Raw genomic sequence first — 18927 nt, forward strand, 5'->3', positions numbered from 1 at the left:
AATGTTCCAAACCCATTTCAATTGTTAAAAAAACCAATTCAGTCTAAGAAATTAATCAAATAGTTAATCTCATTTGATTGGTTTCATTTGCATACACCTTTTCTTGTTGCCATTGACCGAATCCGCAACTCCTACTTTCCATCTCGAATCCCCTCGAACATTGCCGCCCCAACGCAAGCTGAGGCCAAATCAAACATGGCAGGCTAGACAAAATGCTTGTTGTCGATTTTCGCAGTTGATTTGGAACAAATACCCCAAAACTAAGTAAACAGCAACTTGCCTGCGTGAATTGCGCATTCAACATGCGTACGCCACGCGATAAATAATATGGAAAATGTTTTTTTTAAATTTGTCACAATTTCAGCGATTGCGTGGCCAGAAACACAAAAAAAAATAAATATATAGACAACCATTTGAAGGCTTTATCGGGAAAGCGATTTCCTTGCCAATTAGTCAAGGCTTATGGGGGCGTTAAGCGAGTGCTTAACTCCGTCACGAAAATTGCCGCCAGATGGGCATAAAGATATGGCGACACATGGGGCCAGCGATAAGGTAGGAAAATACCATTGGCTTAAGCGGCAGCGACCTGTCAATATTGCATTTGATTGATTTCGATACGATTCCAGGCACACGATTTCAAAAACCAGATGCAAAATTGTGTGTATCAAAAACGCAATCGTAATCCAAGTGCTCCACATTTAGGCATCCAAATCCGTGTCTGACTATCGTTTTTCGAGCATTTTATTGCCACACCACAGCAATAATCTAAATACTCATATCGAAAACGCATGTCGGCAGCAAAAGCCCAACCCAAATCGCGGCTAAAATGCCAAATGCCCAAGACGATGGCAGTAGCACACGCAACAGGCAAAAGGGAAATTCTCCTGTTGCTCTTGCCCTTGATTTTAGTATGCTTATACTCTTGTATGGGTATTTATTTTGGTATGCTTATACTCTTGTATGGGTATTTAAGTTCTTTGAATACTTTGACATTAAATAAATATATTTATATTGACATTGACATTGACACATTGTATATAAACATAGCTTTAAAAGTCAACTCGATCAGAATTAACTTGGCGAAAGCTTCTGGCTCTCAAAATAAATTCGATTATTCTGTGTAAATACTTTTATAAAATCAGTGTTCAAAAACTGAATATGAAAAAGCATTTTTAATATATTATATTTTCTGATACATATTCAGGTAAATAATAGTTTTAGAGTAATTGCACAAAATTTCATTGTATAACAACAATTTATAAGCTATCCTTTCTAAGGGCATTTCAAACTTCCACACCTAGGAGGTATAACTATATTTCCTTTTCTATGCCCCCTTGCTTTTATTCGATAAGTGCAGTAACTCAGTATAAACCACTTACACGTTAATTTAGGCACAAATTGAATTAATAAACCATGTTGGACATTGTGTGCGGTTCAAAGGAAACTGAAGCCAGCCAGCTCCTTTTCATATTCATTAATTTATGCGCGAAACACGGCTCAATGAACCACGAAAACAACTGGCTGGCCAACAACGCAGCCAAATTTGAATTTACAAGCACGTTACCGAACCCCCCTCGATTGGCCCCCTTCGCTTGGACCCGGCCCCCCTATCTTAGCCAGCTTTTTGCAAGCTTCCTTCCCTTTGGCAAACGCTGACGTGATTGGCTTCGAATTTGGCTCCTTTCGGTTCGACTCGCTTGTAAATTAGAACACGCTCAAAAATGTTACCTACAAAATTTGCATGTCGCTGCTACCCATAAAAATGAGAGACCCCGTGACGATACTCAATCCCCTGCCTACAGGATGTCCCTTGCGTACCCCCAAAGATTGGAAAAAAAACTCTACGAGGTCTAGAGGCAAATTGCGTAAACCTGACTTTCATTTACACCTTGGCATGTGTGCAACAAGTGCTGCAAGGCATACTTTTGATGTGCCCGACTTTTTGCCAGGGGTTGTATTGAAAGATGTTTAAGCGAAAGGGTTGTGATCTTGGGAAAAAAAGTTAATGGCAGAAGCAAAAAGTGTCAGAACAAGTGAAATTCCAAAGGAAAACTGTCACTGCAAATATGGAAATTTTAAAACTTTCAACTAATTAAAAGTCTTAAAAAGTAATAGCTATGGTTGAATATATCTCTTAAATGTGTAAAAGGGCCTTTAAAATGTCATTTAAAACCTTTGGTGTATTTGAAACCAATTCAATTCGATAAAACAAAGAAATTTAAGACTTTTTCGAATGGCATCCTTAAAACAACACAATGCACTGACTCGTGCCACAAAGTTGCAAGTGCCCCAGACGAACTGCTTACATAAGAAAGCTCTCTTTCCGCAAAACACAACCGAAACGAAAATGTATATGATTTATTGGCATTTTAAGACCAAGAATTTGCAAAAACAAAAAAGAGGGTAACGGCAATAAATTTTATTGTTGTTGTTTTGTTGTTGATATAAAAATCCATACCCACTGTTTTATTTTCGTTTATATTTTCAAAAGGCAAAGAAAGCCACCAAAAATCAACCAAACTGGGCTTTATCTCTCCTCTCGTTCCGGCTTTTGGCTTGTGGCGGTGGCTTGAACTGCGGGGCCCCCAAAAAAAGTTAACTTCATTCGCTCGTGGCCGGGGTTAAGGGTTAAAATGTGGGAGTCACGATTCTTGGCTAAACGATTTTTTTTTTTGTCTTACTACTACGCGCTCTGTTCTCTGCACTCTCCGCCTGAAATGAAGTTACCAAAAAAATCAATTCAAGTACCGTTGTCCTCAAGCACACACTTATGTATATACCTATATCTGGCCATAAGTATCTGTATACATGGATAGAATTAAGGTGACCTGCCTACAATTTCAAACGGCGACTTCAACTCAACTCTTGGGGTTTATCAATAAATTATTGAGCCATTATTGTTATTACAATTTCTTTATAATGTTGGCAGCGTGCGCCCGAGAGTTTGTTGCAGTTAGCATACTTGTTGCATTTTCCAAGGGTATGTGAAGGGTATACTCAATCTACTCGCATATGAAATATTTATATAGTAAGTAATTCCATTTTTATACATATACATAGATTACCATACATATTAAATTGGCAAAGCTGGCACATGGCACACCTTTTCATATTTATTTCGGGCTTCTGGTTGGTTTTAATGTACCTTTAGTCATCATATTTTAATCACCCATTCTTAGGGTTATTTTTGAAAAAGAATGAAGAGACCTTCTCTTCGAAACCTTTCGCCCCATATTTGCCCCCCGATCGCTAGTTGTTGCTAGTTGTTTACCATTAGCGTGTACTTGCAGCCAACGGGGTTGAGGTCTTTCGAATCTCCCCCGCTGGAAATCTTTTCCGCCGTGGGTCCCAGCTTCATCATGTGCACAATGGAGAGCAGGTCGAATATCTCGGATCTCGGATCGTCGGCCGATTTGTGTTTGAAGCTGTGGAAGCTGCCTGAGAGGGTCTTCTGACCCGGGCAGGTTCATGACAAATGCATTAGGAGCTTGGGTGTATATGTATAATTTTTTTCCGTTTTCAAAGGCATTTCCAACAGCCATCATGCAACTGGGCGGCGTGGCGCTTTTTTCGCCTTTTTGTTATTTTATGAATATGGTAAATGGTTTAATGAGTTTTAATTGAGTTTGCTGCAACGAGGCGCAGTAATGAGTTAAATTGATAGGAAAAATCCGACGCCTACAGCGGCTTTTTGAATAGACCAAAATTCCGGGAGATGCAGATGGTGAAAGTGGCGGGTCTGAAAATGGGTAGTAAACCGGGCTGCCCCAAAACGCCTTCTGTTGAGCAATATTACACAGAAAGCACACAAAGTAAAATCCATTGGGGTTTCACTTATCCTCCTTTTCGGTAGTTGCACTTGGAGAAAATGAGGAATTGATTAAAATTCAGCATATAAATGTATAATGCATAATTTGAGACTAGAAAGACCAAATATTTAGCTACTTAACAAAAAAAAATTGTATATTAACGCATCAGAATAATACAAAGATCTTAAGGTTTTTTTTTTCAATAGAGACAATAGCGAAAATATAGAGACTTGGCGTCAGACTCTTTATTTGTTGAAAGTGTAGGCTTTTAAAATTGATGAAACATTTTTTCAGCGATTCGAATTCATCGGGATTATTTTGAGCCTCCTTTTCCAGGAGCTGTCAATAACCGTTGTGCGGAATAACTCCCAGTCCACTGATAACAGGCACGCGCCTCGAAAGCCAGAAATCAAAGGCAAAATGCCAAAGAATTGGCACAGCCTCGTAACTCAAGCCAATGAATCATCCAGCAGGTGGGGGAAGGTGGGACAGGTGGGGCATTCGGAGGACAGGTGGGGAGGCGGTCAGCAGACGCAATCACAATACTGCCCAGTTGACCATTGATCTCTCACACAAGAAGAACTGGCTGTCCAGAGAGGAACAGCGACGTGTGGGCTCGTAATCAAAAATACGAGCGAGCGCACAAAAATGAAAAAAGAAAAAGCTAACAAAACTCGCTGTCTTTTGACATTTTCCCGTTGTTGGTTTCTTTTTAGTGCAAATGTTTTGCATGTTAACATTTTATTAGTCATAACAATCCACCGGCAAATGTAGAACTCGAGTCGGGATTGTCTCAGAGCTGAGAAGGGGAAAGACGTTGATACTTTTGAGCGGAAACTTGCCGCAGGCTGGCTTAAATGATTTAATGCTTTTAATGGAACCAACAAAAAGTTAACAGTCATAAGTGGAATATAGCATTACCGAACTGCTGTTGCACGTCTTACTTAGGGTTTTAGAGTTCATGTTGACATAAATAATTTGTGATTTAAGCATTAGACTTAATGCTACAGAAGACACTTTTTTTATTCAGTACATTAGTACATACTTCTACAAATCTGTGACCAAAATATGGATGTTTTCACGAAAGAATTCACATTTAAATTCATAAAAGCGAAAGAATATAGGTTACAGAAGATCTTCTCTAAATCAAATTAGAGCATGGGTAATAGGACTTGTTAGCTTTCCCTCCATCACCACAATTATTCATCAATTATAATCCGGTGGAAGAAACTTTCCCATCACTTGTTTGATTATTTCGGATTGACGAAATCCCAGCAACATACCATCAGGGCCGTGTCGACCTCAAAAGCGGATCACCTAACGGACCCAAAAAATATTCAATATCCCGGCTCCGAAAGCCATTTGATGTTGGGCCGCCTCAAATAAATCCCCGACTAGATACTTCCTCATACACAAATGAACACTTGAGTGACCACAGCAGCTAGGGAATTACGGCCAAGTTATGACCCTATCCATCCCATCTATAAACACATGTCGCCGCCAATTAACAGAAATCCAAAACAACATTTAAAAAAATATTTACCAACAAAACTTCAAACGAGGGACCAAAAAAAAAACAGCAACCCCAAGAAAAAACCCATATAAGGATTAAAATCAAAAATTGAGAAAATGCTTTCATGCTAATCCCAGCAACATGCCCAACTTGTGCGTCTCAAATTCCCACTTATACCCTCATATATATTGTTATTCTATATCTCGGCTGCTGGACACACTTGTCGATTTGACTCAAAGCGACATTCCCACATCAAAAAGATTTCGTCACGCTTAATTTTGTTTTTCTCCTTTTGCGCCCCTCGATCGATTCGTTTGAAAAATTTGTTTCAGAAGAATTGAAATTATTAAGTCATGCAGAAGACAATTGGATCATTTGTTTATAGGTGTGTTCCAAGAGCCGCGGCACATGCAACAGGTTAAAATTGAGTGACTTGCCTCGTGTATTTGTCAACGACAAGGGTACCGCTTTTTTGTCATTCTTACAATTTTTTGTATTATTTTGGTCCGTTGTCAGGGGACTGAAATCAGCTTAAATATAATTAATGGCGGCATTGACCAGAGACAAGTCCATTAAAACGAATTTAAATCGAAATTTTTTTTTATGTTTTTATGATAAAATTACATTTAATAATTATATAATTATTTTGGATTCTAAAAAATACAAAAATGAAATTATCCAAAGCGTCAAAATACCCAAAAAAAAAAAGGAACCATAGTAAATAATTCACCGATTTATTGAGCGGTCTTTTGACATATTAACCCGGCTAAAACCAATTCCAAACGATTGAACCTCAAGTTGAACCTGTTCCCATACCGCAGTAAAATTACACAGCCATAAAACAAAGTTACTGCAACGTGCAACAAATTAAAACATCATAAAAATCAAAGCCGGTCGCGCAGGAGATCATCGGCCAGAAGTTAAAGAAAATGCCGCCATCCGTGGCAAAACGCGCACAGAAGTTGAGCGTCGGCCACAAATTAGACGCCGCCTCCTCCGAGAAAATACAAAAAAAAAAAAGCTTATTATATGGAGTAGTTCGGTGAGATCGGAGGAGCTGGAGGACCTGGAGCCAAACTAGCCCAGAGCCTGGCTGCCGTGCCGTAGCTAATGATGACCTTTTCACTGCGGCACGACAACTTAAGGTCATATACAATCAAAAGCGGCTCTAAACTGGCAAACTGGTGGCAATTGGCGCAAATGCGCCGGCAAAGGTGCTTCTCCATCTCGGTTCGTCTTGTTTTTTCCCCCCAAAGCTTTTCTTTTTTTTCGGCTGTGCTTACTACTACTACCAAGCAGCGCTAATAGTTAATAATAATTATTATTTCATTTCTGGCAAGCGCAACTCCCACCAGCTGACACCAACTGAAAGCCAGCAGAGCTAAAAACAATAAAGCTTCCTACGGAAAGACTTTACCATGGGATTGAAAGGCGAATGCGATGGTTATATTAAATGGGTTGACAGTTTAAAACTGATAATAAAAGGTAAGTTTTGCAGCAAAAGAAGATCGATTTGTAGGGAAGAGAGTAAGAAAGCATCAACCATTTCAATCAAAATCAAGAAAAAGAAAAACAGGGTAAGACGAAGCTAACTTATGAACATCCGTATCTTCCTGGGATATTCCACAGTGCTGCGCGGCAGACAACGGGAACATGGCGTGTTTGTTTATTGCGCATGCGCGCCGGCAATCGCTTCGAAGCTAGCGGAGATCGGGCGGCATTGTGGCCCCCGCTTTTGGTACGGTTGCCCCATTACTTTAGCCCACTTAGCTGCGCATCGGCGAGTCAGGATCTCGGCCCTGCAGCCCACACCCGCCTGGTTCTCTCTCACGCGATAGTTATCCTAATGGGTTGACTTTCGTTTGGAGTTCCGCTCTGCCGTCGCCTGGGTTTTGGGTTTTGCGTCTTGGGTCTTGTCCACATCTATCAGTTGGGAGCCCCGTTGGCCGCCTTCGTTTAAGTGAGATGTTGGTAATAAAGCAGCAATTTGTTAACTTTCCAGCCGCGCTCATTTAGCTATTTCATTGGCGGCCCTTGTTCGCTCGTTGGCGGGGTAGTGATTTGCCGCTGGAAAAGATTCGCATTTCTCCGCCCAGCCAGTTCCTCATTATGCAGGTCCTGTGGAAATAGTGCTCCATGGAAATGGTGGAAATTGAACATGCAAACTATCCCATTGTTCTAGCCAGGGCAACAAGTGCCCAACCACAACCGGTAGCCAACGCAAAACAAATGCCCATAAATATGGCCAATAGCCGGGGCCAAACAAGCTACCACAATGTGGGAAAATCCAAGCCGCATGGCACATTAACACCAAGCCACCGCATCGAGATTCCTCCTCTGTGTTAACTTCTTATTGTCTGAGATTATGACATAGGGTGCACGTTCTGGCTTTGATATATCTTCCGGGAATTGCGCATCTGCGAAATTGACACTTTACAACGTTCAGCCCATATAAACGTGACCCAGACAAGGGACCATTATTTGCATAACCAACTGGAAAGCGCGAGATGCCATCCCGATAAGGCGAAGATTATATACTCTAGGGGAAATGTCCTGGAAATATTCTAAGCAAACTGTCGCAAGAAAAAATACTTGGCAGCTTACAAAGAATATGTACACTCGTAAGCTTACTGCTTATTTCTCTTATGGGAAATAAATTTATGAAGAAATGATCTAAATACCACACATTTTATAAAAAAACAAGAGAGAACGCTATAGTCGAGTTCCCCGACTATCTGATACCCGTTACTCAGCTAGTGGAAGGGAGAAGGAGAGTCTTAAGCACAGTTTTTGGCGGTTTGTAGGCGTTATAGTGGGCGTGGCAGAAAGTTTTTTGGCAAATCGATAGAAATTTACATGACTAATACAAAAATGAAAAAATATCAAAACATCTGTCAAAAGTGTGGGCGTGGCAGTTTTGGACGGTTTGTGGGCGTAAGAGTGGGCGTGGCAACATGAATCGACAAACTTGCGCTGCGTCTATGTTTCTGGAGTTTGTGTGCTTAATCTCAACCTTCTAGCTTTAGTGATTCCTGAGATCTCAGCGTTCATACGGACGGACAGACAGACGGACGGACAGACGGACATGGCCAGATCGACTCGGCTATTGATCCTGATCAAGAATATATATACTTTATATGGCCGGTAACTTACTTTTCAACGAATCTAGTATAGATAGAAAATGTATCTATAAGTTTTAAGTTCAGCGATATTTCTGTGGCACATTTTGCTCTCTACTCTGCATACCCCTCGGAAATAATGTGCCTTTAAAAATGCGTTTTGTCAAAAGTTCCCTGAAGAAGAAAAATAAAATAAAACTTAGCCAATGATGAGCCAAGCAGAGAAGTAACCGAAGGGGAATCTTAAGGACGCAGACACGATCCCAAGATGCAAACATTCTTTATGCGCGATGCGCAAACAACAATAAAAATATGAAGCTACCAATGCCAGATCGCCGGTAAGTCGTGTAAAGTCAATGTTAATGTTAATGCCGGTGTTTGGAGACCGCTGAGATCCGAGTTGCTCAATGCACTGAGGAAAATAATTTATTTTTTATCCCTTGCATATTTACAAGCCACAAACAAAATGACTTTCCAAAGCCACGCGTTGCTTAAATATTTTCCAATCTCCAGAGAATACGTAAGTAGAATTAAGAAGAATATAAAAGTGTTAGTGTTAGGAGTGCGAAATGCAATTTAATGAAACTAAAAACTAAACTTGTATTTTAAATTATTTCGGGAAGAATAAACAAATAAATATTGTTTTTACTTTCTTATTAGCATAGTACAAAAATCAAACTTTGAAACCCATTCCGCTATTCTTTTCCACAGTGCAATACCTGGTTACTATGGCCTATTGTTCCAGCATCTCGGATCGGATTGGATCGGATCCAATGGCCCAGGAGTAGGAGTAGGAGTCCGGGGCTCCGATTCGTAGTTGGAGTCTCTGTGTCTGTAAAAAAGTGGAGTGGAGCAAGCGATTCGGAAATTATTGGCTCTGCGTGCGGAGAAAGTGCACGTTTTGCTTGTTAAAAAGCACGAATCGTAATGAAAACAACCTGTTAATCTAAATATCTCACTCGATTGTTGTGCCGGCGACTATTATTATATATAGTCTATACCAGACCAGAGTCGTGTAACTAACTGTGCTTGCACATTTGCGCGGCCCAAAACTAACTGAACTGCCAATTGCCAGCAAATGGCTGTACGTCCGATCTTATTAAAATATCATAAACAGGCCACGAACCCGGCTCTCAGATGCATTTGTAACTGTCAATTTGTTGGCCAAACAGTTTCACTCAGGCTGCCAAATGCCAACGATTTTATTACACAAATTAATTATAAATGCTATTGGAGAGTATAACTCCGGTAGCACGAAAAAGAAAAATAAAATGGGCGGTTTTGTGAACTTAAAGAAATTTAAATTTAATTTAAAAATATTTAAACAAAAGTCTTAAATAGAAGTTTCAGCACTTTTGAGTTTCAAAACGTATTGCAAGAAGATTTGGGAGCATTGTTATTATTTGAACTGTTTAATTTAAGTACATGTAGACTGTAAGAATTTAATGAAAATAAACATTACATCGAAAGATGCTATTGAGGTCAGGTTACCATTAAAAATCCAGAACAAAACACAAAATTAACAAATTTGGAGTGGGCTTAAAAATGCAAATGAGTGATAACAAAGCTGCAGCTAATTGCGGATTGAGAGCAGGCCACTGTATCGCACAAAAGTGACTCACACTTGCTCCACATTTTAGATTGGATCGCTTTTTTTGGACTTGTGGTCCAAATGCTACTGTAAGAGCCGTAAATTTGAAATGTCTGGACCACAATTATTAATGCCTTGTCATAGTGGGAAAGTGAAGTGAGTTGGGGGTCCAATTATGCCGCGTTCGGCCATTCAAACAATATAGGAGTCCCTCTAATGAAGTTGAAGTTGAAGATTGCCCCGCTACTGTCTGGGGTAATTTACCAGTCCGTCGGCCATTTAATGTCCAACCTGCCTCTAGTCGAAATTTGATGCACAACCTGTTTCGGGACCACAAATCCATTGGTAGTTGGTCTATTTAGGAAGAGAATTCCACAATAATAAAATAAAAAAAATAACAACACATTTCTAGCTATTAATTTACATTATTTCCAGTCACTTAAAAGGTCACAATCTAACCGATTCCAGTCCTAGTCCAATTCAGCTGTCAGAATCTAGAACAACGCCAGGTCAATGCAGTTAATCATCGAAATGTCTCTCAAGGCGCAGAAGGTAATTGCGAATTATTTCTGAATATTTCCCAAATTTTACTTTCAAAAATATGTCAAAAAAAATCAAAATGCTGCCAACTGAACGGTCAAATTTATGGCTTGATTATTTGCTTATGATTGAGCCAAAATGCAGAGAAAAAGGCCTCCCATTTTTCTGGCAACTTTAATTGGACTTATCAAGGGGATTGGAACTGAAACCAGAGGTTTCCTTCAATTTCCTGCATTTTTCTGCCCAATTGCCCCAAACGTCAAGCACTCGGGAAAGCTTTCTTTTATGGCCGCTTGGAATAATGACTCTGCGACCGACTCTTTGAATTTATCACCCACTCGAAAAGCATTTTCCATACCCCATACCCCATACCCCATACCCCTCAAACCAATACCCATACCCAAATCCCAATCCAAGTTCAAGCCCGAACCCCAAACTGGAGTGCTGCAAAGAGGACTGTAATGCCGTGGAGTGGAGTAGAGTCTGGAGTCCATGTACCTGCCACGGCCAAAGCAATAATTCAATAAATCTATTGCATTGCGTTATTGGCAATATGATGATGAGGGCTGCCTTGATCTCGACTTGCATTATGCAGAAGAAGAACGACGGCTCCGGATCTTCAGCTCCAACTACAGCTTCGTCTTCATCTTCGTCGCGGTCCAGAACTTGAACTGCAACTTGACTTTGACTTAAAGTCCATCAATCGGAGTCGCGGACTCCTTCGCCGTCTGTGGTTTGTTTTTATTATATTTAGCGGAAAGCATAATAATTCTTGAGCTGCCAACGTTTGCGTTGATAACGCTTGCCCACCATGCACTCAGAATGATTACGCTTTTTGTTTAAGAGATTTGATTGATTATGTAGCCCCAGATCAACATTTTTGCTTCGCTTTTCACATATTATATGTAAAAACTATTTGAAATACTTAAGGTAGAGTAACTTTATTCAAGACTAGACACTTTCAAAACAAGATAAAATGAAGATAGGTTTTTCAGGTAGGTTTTTTGCAGTGCACTTTGAAGTGGGTGGATCGCGAGGGGCAATAATGCAGATTTGCTGCAACATATTGGCATTGGCATTGGCGTCGCTGAGTTGCCTTCAAGTGCATCAAACAAAGCGTTGCCCACTCGACTACCATACCCTTTGGGAGCAGGAAGGCGGGCGTAGGCTAGGCGGGATCGCCTGCTCCTCCTGCCCGTGATGAAATATTATTCATGGCTTTGGCTTGCAACTTGTTCGGGGAGTACCGCAAAAATCTGCATATGAAAAATTATTATTGTAATCCATTTGAGAGGAAAGGCGGGCGATGCCACAAAATTATGCAGCATTTTGTTTTTACTGCCTGCGCCGTCCAGAAGAAAGGCGTCAGGAGATTTATGCCTCAAGTTTTTTGAGGATTTTCGCCTCGGTTCTGGGCCAGCTAAATTTGTAGAACATTGCGCTTGGTGTTTCCCATAACTCAGCTTTGCCCAGGCACTTCCTCCGGCGGCCTTTCGGTGTTGAAATCATTTGTAGTGCAAATTTCGTACCTTGATATATGTGGCAAGTGTGAAAATATATTTGATCAAATAGCTCACAGAGAGAGAGGCGAGATTTATCGTTTGGAAAGGCTCTAGATTGGCAGTAGGTGGATATTACGGAAAAAGTGCACAAAAGACCGAAAAGGAATTTATGGAAATGAGGAAACAGCTCTAATTGAAACCGCCACTCACCCACTTTCGTTCGCAAAACCAAACACACTTAGCCCCGAAAATCAAACTCTTTTAGCCCACTGTCATAACGCAATAAATCACAGAGCCATCAGCAGGCTAACACCTACCCAACCCAAAAATCGTGGTTATATAACACACATCAACAAACCTCAGGTGAAATTTCGAACGAACCGCAGACAACATCGGACCCGCATCCTCAATGCGGCTAATCCGGCGCCCCAAACCACAAAAAAACTATAGTAGAAAGATGTGGCGGGATCGGGGGAGTGTGTTACTCAGTTGAGGGTCTTCATCAAAGACACAATCGCTGAAACGCAGAAACTCCGCAACTCCAAGTTGTGGCTAATGATGCGACACATTTGCTAATTTCTATTGAAGCCCACTTGCTGGCTTTGGGCCAGGTCAACCGCGCAAACAGGTCTTGATGGTTCACTTAAAAAAATATCGCACAATAAAATATTCCACATTTGGTGTTAGAAACTACCAGCGAAGCCAATCTGTGTAGTCATTTGGTTTAGTTTGTTTTTAATTTTTCTGCATAGTGTGCGCCTATGAATACATTTTTTAACTCCAACTTAATTATAATTATTGATTACAAATTTTTCTGTCTGTAAGGAGAGTTTAGGAAGGGCTTGGAAGTGTTAAGAGGGCAAGAGGCGGAAGGTGGTTTCAGTAATAGGCACCGCCACCCGAAGACTTCTATTGTGCGGAATGAAATTAAACCGTGTTGGCATTAGCTCTCTACGAATTGTTAATTATTTCTGGACTTCTCGGCCGGGAAAGTGTGCGAAATTCAGCCCGATCTGTCTATCAGTCAGTCATTCAGTCTGTCAGTCAATCAGTCAAATGCCCCGTCATTGCTTCCCAATCAATTTGTGGATCATATTCCGATTGCCTGGAGTTTCTGTTTCTGATGTCTGGGTGTCTCCATCATGGCTAAATTTATGATTTGCATAAAAAATCGTTTGCCAATTCTTTCCCTACTTTTACCTTTTGTATGCCGTTTTCGTTTTCTTGGCTAGCCCCACTCTCTTGCTTCCTTTGTTTGCCTGACATTTGAACTTTTCACTTACAATTCTCCATGCACCAATGGCAAAATATCTTTTAAGGAAATATCGCTGCAAAGAAGCACCAAAATGGACATTTGGCCAGCCTATCTATCCATTTCCTTAAAGGTTTTAAGGAGTGAAAATGGAAATCACGCGTGCGGAGCCTTTGCCAAGATTTCAATTATTTAGGTTTGGCAAAGAAAGCACTTTTTGAAATACAAAAAAACATCCAAATCTTTATTTAATGTCACTGTTAGCAATCACAATTTTAAATTTCTTTCTGTAAATAATAATTATTTATTGTGTTATTTCTTAAGAACTATTGCATCGCACATATTTATTAAACTTTTATATTTATAATTTCCGGATTTTTATATCTCTACCAATATTTTAACAATGATTAAGATTCTTTGAATTTAAAAAATTTCCCGACCTGATTAGGAATGTATTTCATTGAACCACCTTAGAGATTCGCATACAAATAAAAACGATCATAGAAAATCAGGAAAAATACCCCGCTAACCAGATGGCGACAAAGAGCATTATGATAAAAGGGCCACCGGTGGGTTTAGGCTTCCTCGGAGGTAACCTGAACCGAAAACCCCATCGCATTAGCCCTGTGCTAAGCTCCCGAGTTTCAGACTCGATCTCTTGGCAGATCCAGGTAATCGGATAGGCGAAAGTCGCTCCTCCACTCGGCTGCCCCTTGCAACCACCTCATCTCACTATTAGTTTGTTATTGTTATAATTTCTTTATTTCTTTATTGTCATTATTGCGGAGAAGCCAATGGCAGGGAATATGCCAGCTCCAAACACCGGGGCTATCCACATTCGTAATTACCAATGTGCTGATGCGGCCAGAGCCGAAGCCAAAGCCAACCGCAAATCCACTTGGAGTCGGTGGGCCACTTGGAGTCGGTGGGCCACTTGGTGGCAGCGAAGACTCTTCCCCGACAACTTGAAATTTATGCGGCTGTTAGCTACCAGATAACGCTTTTGATTATGACAACTGGCATGGAAATTATGGAAGCTGCCTCCCAAGCCACCGTCTCCCAATCTCCGCTGCTGCAGCTCAGTTTTTTTTTCGAAAGCCGAAGCAGCTGTCGGCCAGCGGGGGTGCTGCCCTCTCCGGGCCCCTTCACTTGGCCAGGTTGAGCGCAAGCTCTAGGCTTCCTCTGCACTTGAAAAAATGATTCAGGGTTCTGGAGAACTCTGTATGCATGCCAGAAATAATCTAAGCACAGTTTGAGTTGATGAAAAGATAAAACATTTATATGTTTTAAGATCTAAAATTCAAGGCACATGTAGATAAATTTATTTGTTTATGACACAATTGCATACATCTAATCTGAAAATGAGTGTTATATGTATGGCTATATATATATATTAAATTGCTTTAACTTATGAATATTCTTCTAAGTTTGCCAACGTGAAAATAAGTTTCATTTACTTACCAAACCATATATTTATTTTGCAGTATCTGTGTTTTTCGCCCAGTGTACCCATCGAGCCATCACACTAGGCAGCTGCTTCTGCATCTTTCGAAATCAGTTTTGTTTTTGTTGCTGATGTGCCACTGTGGCCCACTCAGCGGAATATCTTGAATTTGGCTCGAGCTCACTTTTCATGTTGATGGAGTGGAAGTCTTTTGGCTTTTAGAATTCTCCCGCACCGACCGCTGCTCGTTGGTATATGGGAGAGGGGGTACTGTGTGTGCTACAAAATGCATAAACAATCGAAACCAATTTCAAGCCCGGCTTTGGAGAAATGAAAAGAGAAATATATATGAATTGTTTGGAATCTCTGGCCCCCGGTTTTTGTTTATTGTTCTCAATTCAAATGAACTCAATGCCAATGTAAATATGGGAGCTCTATTTGCCAAAAGCAACTGTGTGCCGATTTTTATGAAAATGGAGCACTTCATTTCATAATAAAAATTACGTCTATTCATAAATAATATTTCATTCAATTCATAACTTATATTCATAACACTTTATTTAAAGATCAGTTTAGTTAAAATAACTTTTAGATATGCGAGTTCCGTGTTAGAATCATCGATATGTTTTGATGCTCAACACTTCATCATACACTTTTCAATTGATTATAAAATTTCGTCGAAAAACTCGTAGACTAATGTATTTAGCTGACACAGTTTTTGTCCCACTGTGTACAGATATACCAGACATATTTTCAAAGCATTTGAATACCTGTGGGCCAAAAGCATCGCAACCTCAACCCCGGCCGGTAAATGAGTAAAAAATTGAAGAAAACACAAAAACCTGAGACAATTAAGCTTAAGGAGCATTTCATTTCATTTCATTCGATTTCGATGCGAAGAAAGTTCAGAAACGCTAGCCGCCAAAGAGAAACCTCTGGCCCAGGGCTGATCTACAACCGATGGATGGCTGGAGGTTTGAGGATGGGACGCCAGGTGAGTGGGCCGCTGGGTGGAGGACCAGTCTTGATCTTGCGGTTTTTGAAGGCACTTAGAGCAATGGACCTTGAAGACCACAAAACGTAGTACCGCAACAGGAACAAAAACCACAAGCAGCTATCATGAATCATAGAAAAGCATTTGAATTGCAAAAGACTGGCAAGATATACATATGAAAATAGTCCGCAATTTTTTCTACATATATTGGGCATAAGTGCACAAAAAGAAAATAATAGTAATATAATGTAACTTCCGTACCTTTATCGGTTATCACATCATTAATATATGGAATATATGGCTATCAGTAATAATATTTTCACTGTATGCTTTATGCAAATAAAATCATAGGTCAACCTCGTGAATACATAGACTTACATTTTGCGAACAAACGTAGAAAATGACATGACGTTTAAAGAGTAAACAAGAGAGAACGCTATAGTCGAGTTCCCCGACTATCTGATACCCGTTACTCAGCTAGTGTAAGTGCGAAGCACAGTTTTTGGCGGTTTGTGGGCGTTAGAGTGGGCGTGGCAAAAAGTTTTTTGGCAAATAGATAGAATAGATCTATAGATAGATAGTTACTCTACGAGTAACGGGTATAAAAACTAAACATGTCAGCCTGCGGCACTATTCGCAGTGTATGAAAATAGCAAACGAATTTTAATGCTCTTTTCTGCATTTTTTAACCCTGCCGCTCTGTGTCTTTTTGACATTTACGGATCATAACAATTTGAATTTAACATACGCAGAATGAGACCATTTTTGGTAGCAATGCCCCAGGGCATCAATTTGGACATGTGCCGAGTCGATTGTTAGGAAATATATTTTAAGTGGCCGCCAGCGGCAGAGAATCGAATGTGTCAAGAGGGGCAGAAATGTGGGACCCAAGAAGTACCTACATGTGCACATTCATCATATTGCGAGATGTTGAAGTTCTCGCAGCTGAAATTCACACGTTGCTCCCTACTGTTTCAAGGTGTGTTCTATTAGTCAAAACTAGAGTCCTGTTATGCTGAAATGGAATGGAAAATTAACATAAATTATAAATAAACATGACAGGGCAAGATTTCCGCAGCACATCCTGCCGTGATTTTCCAACGGTTTCCACTTCCGATTTGGGACCAGAATTTCCCATGACCCCAAGCAAGTTTCGATTTTCCCGATGATGCCCGCTTGTCAGCGCTCATTCCCAGCATATATAATATGGATCCCGAATCCGAATCTGAATCCGAATGCCCTCATCTTTATGCATGCACACGTCCAGGAAAAATCAGTGCGATGGTGCGGGGAAGTCCCAAGGAACAGGTTCTTTTTCCTGCCTCGGTTTTGAATTTTTTACTTTTTATCCTCGCTCGTTTTTTGGTAATTCGATCCGATGTGCCTGCAAGGAAGTAGAGCATTGGGATCTTTAGCATATGAATACCATTTCGGATGTTGGTGACGAGTTCACCGCACCTTGTCTCAAAGTCTGGAGATCCGTGTGGGAGCAGGATCTAATTTTTGTATCTGTTTTTTGTATGTCTGTATTGTCTGTAGTTTTGATGAGCCCCTGACATCGGAGGTCAATTGTCGGAGGAGCGGAAGGTAAGAGCCGCCAGGTGGGAATTTCGGAGATCGGGATCCTCCTCCCGTCGATATGGAAATGAGCCAAATGAAGCGCGGTTCCCACAGGACTGTAGGAGATACAAATAGGAGTGGAACAAACTATCGTTCTGAGTGCAGGAAATTATAATAAAGATTTTCCAACTTCTCTTATATTAGTGGGATTAACCCTATTTTAATGACTTTGCCAGTCTGTTTTATTGCATACTTACTTATCTTTAATCAGCATTAATCGATAAATTTGCTCTTTTGCTTTATTATATAGCCAAAGTTCCGTGAGAACGGATCACAACTTAATTAGTGGCTGCAGAGTGAAATATAATTTAAAGATAGCTACTTGAGGTTAGTGAGATCCTCACCAACAGCAACCGTAAATGTGGAAGAAAGTTTGTTTTTCACTTTAATTGCCAGCTGCAAACTTTAACGAAGATTCATTTATTCTAAGACACTCATTTATTCAGGCACGGCAAATAGTTAAAGCCGGGCCTTATAGCCCATGGCCTATAATCTATTCATGTTGATCGAGCAAACGCATTCGCCGAAAGGGACGGGGATAGTTCGGCTTTGGTGGGAGTGGGACTGGGAGATAGAGATATAGAGAGCGGGTGCATTTCACACAAAACGTGCAAATAATAACACCATCTCCGCTAATGATCAACGCCATGTTGCATCCCCTCTCCTCTGACTAACGTAAAATAGCTCACGCACACTGGAAAGAAATGGGGAAATACTACAGATGAGGAGGGAGAGGGCTAAGAGTTCTGTTCATTTAGCTTTTTGGTGTAAATGGCAGTTTGTAAAACTATTTAATTAAATTTACGAAATATGAATAACACGAATCTAAAACTTGCAATCCAAACTCCAATCTAAAACTTCTTAGAGAGGTATTTATTTTCCAATTACCAAATTATATTAGCAAAACTTTATATAGTATAGTATATTTAGCATATTTATATATTAGCAGCCATGTTAGTACTCCCCGCTAAAAAAGAAGCCAAGTCTGCAGCAGCACTTCGCGCAAACACGAAGTGAGAGCGAGTAAGAGCGGGTATGGTGGAAAAGAGTGGGAAACAGTGGGCACTTGCAAACAGACAATAAAACGCGTTAACTGCTGTTTTGCCTGCCGCAATTGTTAAGCTTGGTTGCGCTGTCCCGCTCCCACCTGTTGTGCCATACCACCCCCCTTTGCTCCACCACTTTTGAAGCACGCAGAGCCACTAACTAATTGGCCGAAGCAACAACAACTTTAAGCCTACGTCGCCTCTCTCGCTCTCGCACTTGAAGATGATATCGTTGTCGTGCAGCTCACGCACTCACCATTGCACTCACACTAAGACGCACAGCTGGGCCCCAACGTCTCTCCATCTCTCTCCCACTCAAGCGAATAGAGCGGGGCAAACAAAAAACAACGACAAAGCAGAAAACACTTGCGCTGTTGTTGTTGGCTCACTCAAATTAGCTGAAACTGTCAAAGAATGCACAGGATAGCTGTAAAGGGGGTGTGGGGGAAGAGAGTGTGGAGAGATGGGGACAGCAAATGGGGGCCCCATTTGTGCAT

This window comes from Drosophila yakuba, chromosome 2L (assembly GCF_016746365.2).
Source record: "Drosophila yakuba strain Tai18E2 chromosome 2L, Prin_Dyak_Tai18E2_2.1, whole genome shotgun sequence".
Lineage (NCBI taxonomy): Eukaryota > Metazoa > Arthropoda > Insecta > Diptera > Drosophilidae > Drosophila > Drosophila yakuba.